The sequence below is a fragment of the Condylura cristata genome, unplaced genomic scaffold (genome assembly GCF_000260355.1).
Source record: "Condylura cristata isolate star-nosed mole 26May11 unplaced genomic scaffold, ConCri1.0 scaffold00018, whole genome shotgun sequence".
Lineage (NCBI taxonomy): Eukaryota > Metazoa > Chordata > Mammalia > Eulipotyphla > Talpidae > Condylura > Condylura cristata.
The window spans coordinates 21,649,267-21,662,058 of NW_004567119.1; the positions used below are offsets into that span (position 1 = coordinate 21,649,267).

Genomic DNA, 12,792 nt, shown 5'->3' on the forward strand with positions numbered 1-12,792 from the left:
TATGGTGATGGCACATGGGTGATTTGGTGATGGGAAGCCCACGGGGATTACAACTGAGATGGAAAAAGGCACAAAATGATGTAAAAATAAACTATCATATATATATATATTTTTTAAGTTATTTTAATTCTTTCAGTTTGCATTTCTTTGATTACCAGTGTGGCTAAATACATTTTTAGATTTACAAAAATTTCTATTTCAGGCTTTCCTGGTAGCTCAGGGATTAAAGACAACCCTATTAAGCTATCACCAGCCACTGCAGCAGGAGTTTGGTCCCCGGCAGGCCAGGAAGCTGACCCACATGGCACAGCAGACCTCTCCTGAACCGCCTGCTGCTCCCCTCTCTGTCTCTGGTGAAGTCGCTCATCCCCAGCACCTCTGGCCTATACCCCAGTTCTTGTGTACATAAATAAATAAAAAAACCTTAAAAAATAAATTTGCTATTTTTCACAAATTGCTTGTTACTCTTTGCCCATATTGTCAAGATGCATTCATCTTTTTTCTGTTTGGTGACTGTATTATATAGCATCAATATTAACTTTTGGTGACATTACAAATATTAGTCATTTGCCTTTTACTGTTAATTGGTACCACTGGCAGAAATCTTTAAATAGAAACAAAGACATATATCACACTTCTAAGGTGCCTGGTTTCAGTGTGCGCTTGGCAAAACCCTACCCACCATGAAACTGTTCAACTACAGCCATTTTTTCCTACACTCAAAAGATGTAACTCTAATTGATATAAGAGTTAAATTGGAATTGTGTGATAATCTGACTTACTGTTTCCTAAATTGTAAACTATCTCAATATTGCTTAATGAAGAGTCTATTTCCCTTGTAAACCTCAACTGTTCAGTCTATAAAAGGTAACAAACAGAGGTAAAGTCAAACATACCCTTTGCACTGAGGCCACAGGTAGCTGTCCTCACCAGCGAAATCTAAGTGCACGGTTAGAGGTGCCTTCTCCTTCCCACCCTTTTCCCTGGCAAGAAGGTACAGGCGTGCAAGTGACAAACACAAGAACAACCGTTCATGTGCAAAGATGGCAGAGCAGAGAGGCACAAAGCAGACAGCAAGGCTTCCCTGGCATCCCTGAGCAGGAGAGCGGGCTTCACAAGCTTACTATCAGCCCAGACCAGCATTGCAGGACTGTCATTTGCTCTAAACACCCCTAATCTCATTCACTTTCCTCCTTAATTTTATAATAATCATAGTAACAACTGCTCAGACTACTGTTGTCTGCCAGGCTCTGTGCTAGGCAATTTGATTGCATTATCTTATATAATCATCTTAATAATGTTATTAAGATAGAGATCCCATAGTATTTCTCTAGCTGCAAGTATTATCAACAGCTTTTCAGAGTAGAAAAACACTACATTCCAAATGTTTACATCAAAGAGACGCCTCCTTATTACTGAAACATTGAAAAAGAGAAGCATTTTAATACTGAGGAGCTATGGGGAGCATCATTACTTCTGTTTTTTAAAGATTTATTTATTTATGGATTCAAGAACTGGGATGCAGGCCAGAGATGCAGGAGGTGAGAGGACAGAGTGGGAAGCTGAACAGGCAGATCTATGGAAATACACTGCTGAGGGGAGCAGCGGGCGAGACAGGGGAGGGCTGCTGTGCCATATGGGTCAGCTCTTTGGGGTGGGGGGGTGGAGTCAACTCATGCTGCAGTGGCTGCTGATAGCTTCAAAGTGCTGACTTTACCCCTTGCATCATCAGAGAGGGTCTTCATCCTCACTTTTAGATGAAGACACTTGAAATTAAGATTTACTCAAAAATCACACAACTAGTAAGAAATAATACTATTATCATTTGCTAAATTCTATACACCCTGATGTTTATATTCTGTTCTATTTATCTATCCTGTGCCAAACATATGACAGACAGCATCTCTTGACTGTGAGTTTAATGATAGCTTCTGTTAGCTTCGTTTTATTCATCTGTATTTCCTTTAAGAGGAAAGTTACAAGGGTGTCCACTCTTACCACATCTATCTACTGGAAGTACTATGTAAAGAAATTAGATAAGAGAAAAATATAAAAGTAATACGAATTGGGAAATACGAAGCTGTCAGTATTTGCAAATGATATACACAGAGAACTCCCGAATCCACTGAAAAACAAATAAATCAATCAAAACAATCAATTTAGCAAAGTGGTAGGGTGTAAAATCAATACACAAAAATCAATTGTTTTCTTATATACAAAAAATGAGATAGAGGAAAGAATGAAAGTAATTCCTTTAAAATCACACATACACACAAATTAAATACCTGGGAGTATGGCTAACAAAGGAAGTAAAAGATCAATACATTGTTAAAAGAATTAGAAGACACAAAGAAATGGAAAAATATTGCCTGCTCATGGATGAGAAGAATCAACATTGCCAAAGTGGCCATCCTATCTGAAGCAATATACAGATTTAATGCAATCCCAATAAAAATATAAACGGATTTTTCAAAGAACTGGAACTCCACTGAAATTCACATGGAACCACAAAAGACCCCAAATAACCAAAGCAATCCTGACCAAAAAAAAAAAAAAAAAAAAAACAACAACAAAGAATGTAGGTATCATTTCCAGACTTCAAACTATATTATGAAGCCCTAATAATAAACAATCTGGTTCTGGAACACAAACACAATCACAGACCAATGGCGAGACTTGAAGGCCCACAAATAAGCCCAAGTACCAAACTAACTAAACGGATAGTTAATCTATGACAAAGGGGCCAAGAACACACTGTAACAAGGATAACTTCTGTAGGAAATGGTGCTGGGAAAACTAGATAGCTACATGCCAAAAAATGAGACTATAGACTACTGTCCCATACCATACACAAAAATCAATTCAAAGTGGGTATAAAGACTTGGATATCGCCCTGAAACTGTGGGATGCATAGACAAAAACTGAGACAAAACACTTCACAACATACATGCAGTGACGTCTTTAGGGATTCATACCCAACAGCAAGGAAAACAAAAGAGAACACAAACAACTGGGATGATATCAATCTAAAAAGCTTCCACATAGCAAAAGAAACCATCACTAAAATGAAAAGATACCCTACTGAATGGGAGTATTTGCACACCCTACATCTGACAAGGAACGGATGTCCAAGATCTACAAAGGACCCATATAACACAACATCAAAATAACCCATTCAAAAAATGGACAGAGGAGCTAAATGGACATGTCTCCAAAGAAGACCGATGACAAACAGGTATATAAAAAAGGTTGATCATCACGGAAATGCAAGTCAAGCCCACAATGAGATACCACTTCATACCTGTGAAAACAACCCATACCAAAAAGGCCAGAACAATCCCGTGCTGGCAAGAATGTGGGGGAAGGGAACCCTGCTACACTGCTGGTGGGGTGCGGACTGGTCCAGCCTACATGGAAAGCAGCGTGGAGATAATTCAATAGATGAAAAATAGATTTGCCATAGATCCCAATAATCCCACTCCTAGGTGTCTAATCCCCTAAATTTAAAAACATTAACTCAAAAGACTTGCACTCTCATATTTACTGCAGCGCTATTTACAATAGCCAGATTATGGAAACAATCTAAGGGCCCCCAAACAGATGAATAAATCAATAAAATCTGGTATACATACACAATGCAGTATAACGCAGCAATCAAAAAAGATAAACTCATACCATTTGTGATAACATGGATGGAGCAGGGAGGGATTAATGCTAAGTGAAATAAGTCAGAGGGAGAGAGATAAATACCGGATGGTATCACTAATATGTAAGAAAATAGAGAACCCAAACTAAGAGTCAGGTAAGACAAGCTTAAAAACTAACCCTTAAAAACTGACCTTAGAATTGCAGCATCCAGAGAGGGACAGGGGCCCATCCTGGTGGTGTAATGGGTTAAAGCACAGCACTATGAGGCTGTCCGCAACCACTGCAGCTCTGATCCCTGGCCAGGAAGGTGACCCACATGGCACAGAAGACCTTTCCTGTCCTGCCCGCTGCTCCCCTCAGCAATGTACTTCATTGATCTGCCTGTTCTGCTTCCCACGCTGTATGTGGTGAAGGCCCTGACCCCTGCCCTCTGCCCTTCTGCCTATACCCCAGGTCTTGTATGCATAAATAAATAAAAAAGAGAGAGAGAGAGAGAGAAAGAGATGGCTGGTGGGGGAGGGGTAAACATAAAGAGGAAAGCACAATGGACTATGGATGACTGGGTGGTGGGTGCCCTGGATGGCCCGAGAGCAGCGCCTCACCTCAGTTCTCCCAAATCAGAGATATCTGCATGAGACCCAGGTATCAGTGTGCCTAGTTTGGAGATCAACCTTTACTCCTCTGGTCTAGGGCACTGGTCTCACTTTCAGCACTACTCAACTGGACAAGGACTAGTTACAACATCCTGAAGTCAGTTTCCTCTCTCTGACAATTGGGTACCACATCTCTGCACTGCCCCACTCTACAGGGAAGTAGGCAGTGTGCGCTCCTAGCCCAGGAACACACTGTTGGTCCTGCAGAGCGGCTGGGTCCCAAGAACGACGCCAGTTTTACATGTCCTTGGCTCTGGTCGTAGGCAGTGTGAGGCTGGGCTGAGTCTCTCACAGAAGCCAGGCCTATTTTCAGTCTAAAAGAAATCTCCCTTGTCTTTGCTCTGTGAACGAGAGTTTACAAAAGCTATTTCTTCCATCCTGAGGGTAGTGGGTTGAACAGCATCACCCCCAAATCCATGCCGACCCAACTGAAACCTCAGAATGAGGCCTTAATTGGAAATCAGGCCTTTGCAAATATAACTACGTAATATCTTGAGATCCTGGAGGTAGGCTGGGCACGAATTCCAACCCCTGGTACCCAACAAGATGGAGAGGATAATCTAAACACAGGGACAGACACACAGAGAAGGCCACGCAGAGGCGGAGGCCCTGGGCCCCGGCCAAGGTGCACTGGAGCCATAGCTGGAAGAAGCGAGTAGGGATTCTCTCCTTCAGACAGTCCAGGGAAGGTGGCACTGCCGATGCCCTTGACTTTGAACTTCTAGCCACCACAGCACAGATTCCTGTTGTGCTGACCTTATGGGAGGGGCAGAGGGGAACTATTACTGCGGGGCTGTGGGCTGCTGGCAAGGCCCGATGGACTGAGTCTTTGGGCAGGCTTCTCAGGTGACCTCCCGTGACCCTGGCCCTTTTCTGTGGGTAAGACTTGTAAAGACGAGGTGTCACTCCTGAGATTCTACTACATTATTCTATGGCCAAAGGAATTTTTCTGGTGTTTACTAACCAAGGCAGTTGACCTCAGGTGGGAAATCACCCTACATGGGACAGAGCTCACCAGGCAAGCCCTGAAATGGGATGGGCTTATGGCAAAAGAGTCACCATGTATAGTGGATTTATGCGTCTGTTTTTCCAGGGCCTAGCACGTGTAGACACCAGTTCCACCAAGTGACCCAGGAAAGCATCACTGGAGATAGGACACATCACAATGTCTTCTATGAAAAGAACGCAATCTCGTTTTTCATGATATTCTTGCCCAAATTGTATATGACCTCCTAAGAAAGATAGAGCAGCTGTTATAAATTGGAGGGGCCTAAAGAGAAATAACAAAATACATGGTCACATCTAGATGTCAGCCTGTAACAGGAAAAGGACATTAGCAAGAATACCAGTGAAACTTAGCTTAGTTGATAATACTGTGGCAGGATTGCTTGTTCTTGGTAACTGAACTACTATAAGATGAGAGATACAAAGGATTTCTGTTGTATTTTTTTCTTAAGTCTAAAATTAGTTTTTTGTTGTTGTTGTTGTTGTTTTTTAAAGATTTATTTATTTGTGCATACAGAACTGGGGTACAGGCCAGAAGCTCAGGGGCGGTGAGAGGCTTCACCAGAGACAGAGTGGGGAGCAGAACAGGCAGATCTACGAAGTCCACTGCTGAGGGGAGCAGAGGGCGGGTCAGGAGAGGTCTGCCACGCCATGTGGTCACCTCCTGGGCAGGCAGCAGGCGGGAATCGAACTCATGCGGAAGTGGCTTTAGCTTCTCAGTGCTGTGCTTTAACCCACTGCACCACCAGGGAGGGCCTAAAATTAGTTGTTTTTTTAAAAAAGATTTTTATAAAGATTTATTTATGCATACAGAAGTGGGGTACAGGCCAAGAGGTGCAGGTGTAGCAAGAGGACTCAGCATAGTCAGAGTGGGGAGCAGAACAGGAAGTCTACTGAAATCCACTGCTGAGGGGAGCAGCGGGTGAAAAAGGAGGGGTCCTCCATGTCATGTGGGTCAGCTCCCTGCCTAGGGATCCATCTGTCATATTGGCTGGTGGATATCACAGTGGCCATATCACAGTGGCTAGTAATAGCTTGATAGCACTGTCTTTAACTCCTATGCCAGCAGAGAGGCCCTAAAATTAGGTGGTTTTATTTTTTGTTTTGTTTTTTTTGTTTGTTTTTGTTTTAAGACTTATTTATTTATGCATACAGAACTGGGGTGCAGGCCAGAGGTGCAGGGGCAGTAGAGCACTCACCAGAGACAGAGTGGGGAGCAGAATAGGCTGATTGATGAAGTACACTGCTGAGAGGAGCAGTGGGTGGGTCAGAAGTGGCTTTAGCTTCTTAATGCTTTGACCCGCTACGCCACCAGGGAGGCCCAGGTGTTTTGTTTTTGTTTTTTTTTTTTAATGTTAAAATAAAAGGAAATAATTGAATAAATTATAGTCATAAGGCGGATTAAATGCTTAGGGAGAAAATCTGCTTCCACGGTAAAAGGGAGGTACGAGTACCGGTATCATTAAAAAAAAAAAAAAAACAATTACAAGGAAAAATGCACTATCAACAGTGGCTGCCTCAACTGGCAGGATTATGGGCCTTTTCCCTCCCATACTGCTTTACAGTTTTCTTTCCAGTATGTACGTATGACTCTGGCAAATGAAGTTTACAAAAACACCAAAGTGTTTCCCAGGAATACCAAGAAGAAGAATTAATTGCATAGTTTCTAGAAGAGGATTGAAGGATTTATTTTTAGGCCAGGGTTAATGGGTTAAGATGGCTGGCGAGGAGCAGCTCCCAGCCTCTCTCTGCAGGCAAGAGAAGGCAGGAGACTGGAATAAATCAGCTGGTGTGAGCTCTGGGGTCATGTGCTTTTAGACCCCAGGCCAGAGGTCTGGGAGTCTGAGCATCCACTCTCTGGCACTCGCCTAAATTTCTAGCCCATTTGTTCTTGCCCCCACCCCTCCTCAGCCAGCTCTGGTCCCTGCCTCAGGGTTTCATGTCTTTTTGCCTCTACTCACAGCTCTCCCAGCCAGTACCCCTCCAACCCATCCTTTCTCCCCAGCTTTCAAAACTTCCACTTGCGAGAAGCCCTCCAGGCCACACCAGCTCCTTCCCAACAAGGGTGGCCAGCCCCCAGCTATTACCAGTGGAGTTCATTTGCTGAGTCTTTTGTGACCATCCCCAGAAGCCTGTGTGCCAGCTCTACTTGTTTTACAATTATAATCATGAACTGAACTACAAATATGGAAAGAAAAAAGGTTTGCGGTCTAGCAAACGTAAACTAAATGATTTAGAGTAGCAACTGTGAAGTTACGGTCTTAGAGGGCACCTGGGGTCACAGACCTTTTCAGAGGTATAAAATGTAAAAAGTAATTTTTATTACAATATTGGGATCTTCAAAGTTTTTTTTTTTTTTCAGAGGCTACATGAGGTGTGAACATGAATCTGTGTCATCTGAAGCTTAAATTTAGGGCCATAAATAAGTGTTTTCTCAGAGTAACTAAATTTGTTCTTAGGACTTCAACTGAATATTTACTAGCCAACTTATGTTGTCTCATCTCACAAATCATTATTCTGAAATGCCAAAGAACTTCAAAATGCAGAAAAATTGCCATTGCTTTTCCACTCTTTTTTCTTTTTTTTAAAGATTTATTTATTCACGCATACAGAACTGAGGTACAGGCCAGGGTCAGTGAGAGGATTCACCAGAGTCAGAGTCAGAGTGGGGAGCAGAACAGGCCGACTGACTTAGTAAACTGCTGAGGGGGAGTAGCGGGCAGGTCAGGAGAGGTCTGCAGCATCATGTGGGTCACCTCATGTGGGTCACCTCCGGAGCAGGTGGGGATCGAACTCATGTTGAGGTGATTTTACCTTCTTAGTGCTATGCTTTAAACCCCCTGCGCCACCAGGGAGGACCTGCTTTTCTACTCTTAATTATGGAAGTTATTTTTCATAAAAATATGCTTTTTACATAAATATATTGACTTTGACTTTATTTTTAAATGAGTAGCTAACTTATTAAATCTCAGTATTAATTTTTAATATGGTAATTATCAATAGAGATGGCCACATAAAGACAAGATGAACTCCTAGGATAAAAAAGTTTGATAATTGCTCATTTATAAATTCATGTTATAAACTTCGAGAAGAATTAAATTAGGTGTGTGCATTAAAAACCTGGATTCTGTACCTGGACGGCTGAAAAAGCCTTTAAAATTCTTGCTTTTACATTTTTTTAATGAAAACGAATTATCCAATGTATCTACACTTTGAACTAGCAACTCTACCTCTGAGAATTTGTTACAAGTGTGGGAAACACAACTTGTACAAAGTTACCAACTGAGGCATTATACATAATGGCAAATACCGGAAACAACCCAAGTTGAAGAGAGGGATGTTGGTTTGCAATTACTGTACTTCCACTTTATGGAATACTATGCTCCTGTCATAAAAGATAACGGGGTTCTATGTGCTGATATGGAAAGATATACTTGCAAGGTGCTAAATAATGAGTTTTAAAAAATAACTTGAGGGCCCTCCCTGGTGGCTCATTGGGTTGAAGTGCAGCAGTATGAAGCTATCCACAGCCACTACAGCAGGAATTCGATCCTTCCACACATCATGGCAGACCTCTCCTGACCCGCCTGCTGTTCCCCTCAGCAGTGTTTCTATCTGCCTGTTTTGCTTCCCACTCTGTCTTGGGTGAGTCCTCTCACCCCAGTTCTTGTATGTATAGATAAATCTTTTAAAAATTGCATATCCTTCCGGATTCTTGAACTATACATATAGCCTATTGGGAAAAAAATAATAAAATCAAGGAAACAAAATAATAAAAATAAGAGATTACATGGAATCATGTAAGTAGGATTATAATATACAACTTCAAGTCTAATTAAGCGGACCAGATTACTAAAGAAAATGTCCTGAACCTAACCCATACTTTTGACAAACATACATGCACATAATTTTAAGGTAAAATTATTTAAGGCAATAATCTTTTTCCATTCCCAACTTTTAGCTAATGCTTTTTAATAACTCCTGAGTACACTGACTCCAGAGTCTCAAGAGTAATAAATTCAGGTCAGTCGCTTTCACCAATCTCCAGGAGGAGCGTGGGCCTAACGCTGGAGGAAGATTAGGAAGCCCGAGCTCTGCAGACCTCGACTTGGCGAGGCGGGGAATTTGGCTCCCACAGCTGGGCTTGATCATCTCTGCCCCTTTTGAGTCTGTAGCTGTCTTGCCTGCCCTTCTGAGTGTGTGTTGGGGGTGGGTGGGTGGGGGGAGGAACCCCTCTGAGAGTTTATGGCCACAATAAGGGGGAGATGAGGAAGCCAGGGTTCAGAAGATGCCTGGGCTCGCCCCCTAGGAAGACATGAGGTCCCTGGCTGGCAGCAGACTCTGGACTCCTTATCTGCCGGCTTCCTGCCAAGACTGCCAGCTTCGAGGCCAGTGAAGTCCCACTGAAGACATCCCATGAGTCCTAGCTGGGGCCCCAGGAGCATGGCCCCTCCACTTCACCCCAACCCTCCTTGTTTCTAAGGAGTCGGGGGGGGGGGGGGTTTTGAGGGGGGGGGGAGAAGCAGTGAAAGACTCCTGCAGAAAAAAATATGCAAGTAAGTCTCCCTTTCCCAAATAAACTGGAGGACAACTGATTCCACCCTCTCTGTGTTTCCAAGGAAAAGACTAGGACTGTCAGCAATTTCATCAACACACTTCCAGTGAGGAATTAAAAACAGAACCTTTTGCTGGTTTCCTTTACCAACCAAGTCTCTTGGCCACCAGCAGGCAGTGACCTGAGAACACAAATGAACCTCTCTGGTCCAGTTCCCTTAGTTGTAAAACAAAGGCATTGGACTCCAACAATGCTAGAGTTCTGTTTCAACTTTTCATCCTCTGCAGTTCTGCAAAAATGCCTAAGCATGACTTTCTTCAGGCTTCAAATGCAAGCACACTGAATTACTGTGGCCGAGTTTGGAGAAGGTGCATTCCCAGATACATACAGTCTATTCACAGATCCCAAGATCCTGTGCGTGCTGGACATGGGCCAGGGTCTCCTCTGGGAGAGTGGGATGTGAACAGGTAAGGAAAGAGGGAGGAGGATAAGTTTTATAAGAAGAACCAATCCTGTGACTGATGCTTACTGGATACACGTGCACACAGACACGCAGCTTAGTCCTTCCTGCCCATTACCAGCCCAGGTAAAAGGAGTATTCCTATTACCTGAAGCAATCAGAACAGCTCTCAAAACTAAAGGTGGAAAAATAAAATTTGCCCCTTTGCCCTGCGACTCTGGGATAATCCCTGACAAGCTACAGAAGACAGGCCTCCCCAGAAGGGAAGGAAAACTGCACCCAAGTTCCTAGGGAGCTACGTCAAGACTAAGTCTGGGCTCACACCATTCCTGCACCCCAACTTATCAGTGAGTTTCTGGAACCCCTGAAATAACTCACCCCATTCCTACACATATGATGAGGACTGCCAAGACCCAGCTGTGAGACAGGCCAACAGAGGTTAAGAAACTTCTTCCTGCTGGGGAAAGATGGGCCAAGATTTGAACTGATCCATCTGGCTCAAAAGCTCAGAACTCTCCTGCCACCTTCCCCGGTCTCAGGCAGAGTGCTGCTTTATTTGAATTTAACAGGACAAGACAAGATAACCTGCCCTAGGGCTGACACCTTATTCTTCACCTGTGGCTGTTATTCCCCCAACAACTAACTGTCTATAGGAACAAGGCCCCCCACTAGTACCCTTAGGTCAGAGCAGGCCCTGTGTGTTCAGCACTAAAGGAATGAATGCTCCCCCAGAAAAAAGGAGCCCCTATTCTCAAGACTCTCCTTGTCTGTAAGACACAGCCAATGAATGTCTGATGAACCTCTAGTCATCCCTGCAAACCAAAGGCAGGAAGAGATTGCTAGTCTGTTTCTGGGCTTCCACATAATTTATGAAAAACTCACTCCTGCCTCATCATTAAGAAATGGAGTATGTGGGGCCCTCCCTGGTGGTGCAGCGGGTTAAAGCACTGCACTAAGAAGCTAAAGCCACTTCCGCATGAGTTCGATTCCCATATGAGTTCGATTCCCATGAGTTCGATTCCCACCTGCCCCGGAGGTGACCACATGGTATGGCAGACCTCTCCTGACCCCCTGCTGCTCCCCCCAGCAGTGTACCTCGTTGATCTGCCTGTTCTGTACCCCACTCTGTCTCTGGTGAATCCTCTCATCCTCTGCATCTCTGGCCTGTACCCCAGTTCTATATGAATAAATAAATAAATCTTTAAAAAAAAGAAGAAGAAATGAAGTATGTGGTTTCTAATTCCAGCTGCTAAAAGCTAGGATTTTGGACATTCTTTCTCTTCATCACATATTTATCAATTTTCAGGGCTCTTAAGATTAAATCACGGACCCTGTGGATAAGAGATCAAGCGTGACCTTAGCACTGACCCTTTTCCAAGGTCGTATGGCAAATTAGGAGCAGAACAGGAGCCGAGGCTAGGGTGCCAGGCCAACCCCCCCATCCCACGCTAACACCACCACTTGCCAGCAGCCTACCCAAGTGGTGGCGGCTCCTAGGGAAGAGTATCTGAAAACAAGCCCAATCTCAGGTGACTCCAGGAAGAAGGATCAGATCAAAGATGCTCCTCCTGCCTCCACCCTTCCAGAGGCCCCAGGGGAGCATGAACCCCTCCACTAAATCCTGCTCACGAAGCCCCCCTGGACACCCAGGTTCTGGCAGATACTAGTTCCTCAAAACTGGAGCCACAACCCAGAGCTGAGAAAATGATTGGACTTCACTGGACCTCGGTATCACATGGGGAAACTGCCGGATGGCTGTTCGGTCCCACTGCCCTCACCCACCAAGAGAGGGCAGCCTGAACCTGACCACCTAACTTGGTCATACCGACCGAAATAGCCAAAAAGCCACGCTCATGGCTAAGTCAGGTCAGAACTTGGCTCAACCTCCTTTGCCATCCGCTAGTTCCTACTACCGGTCAAGCAGACGACTGGGTGGGGGTGGCGGGGTCTGTCCTCGGCTAGCAGGTGGTCTGGAGGGGTGGGGTGGGGGGCAGAGCTCCCGGGAAGCAAAGTCCGGACACCAGAGCCGCATCGGAGCCAAGAGCAGCCTGTGTACAGTCTGCTTCTCGTGTCCAAGCAGCACCCCCGGCCTTGGAGTGTGGCTATCCGCGGTCTGGACACCGTCCTCTGACTCCCACATCCCGCGTTTCTCCAGCCGACGGGATCGCAGCTGCGACCTCCCTCCCCTCGCCACCACGTACCCTCCATCGTAGCACTGCGGTCAGGTGCCGCCTGCATCCGGCGGCCCGGCCCGCGGTCGGTCCCTAAGGGAGGCTGCCTGGGTCTAGCCCGGAAACCGCAACCAGGCTCCGGCTCCTAGGAGCAGCCGTGCCCCTACCCCCACCCTGTGGCCCCGAGCCCGGAGTGAGGGCTCTGCTTCTCCCCGTGCGGCCCCATCCCTGGGCACTACGGCGCCCGCGCGCGCGCCTTCCGCCTCTCACCTGGCACAGGAACAGACGCTACCTGGGCCC

General features: G+C 45.1%; 1 protein-coding gene across 1 annotated transcript in view; it reads right to left on the reverse strand.

Moving 5' to 3' along the window:
- Nucleotides 1-12,786, reverse strand: part of SLC39A14 (solute carrier family 39 (zinc transporter), member 14) — a 44,547-nt gene extending 31,761 nt beyond the window's left edge. The window contains exon 1 of the mRNA XM_004685405.2: nt 12,763-12,786. The gene's annotated coding sequence lies outside the window, so the exon portion shown is untranslated. The remainder of the gene's footprint in view (nt 1-12,762) is intronic.
- Nucleotides 12,787-12,792: the final 6 nt, after the last annotated feature.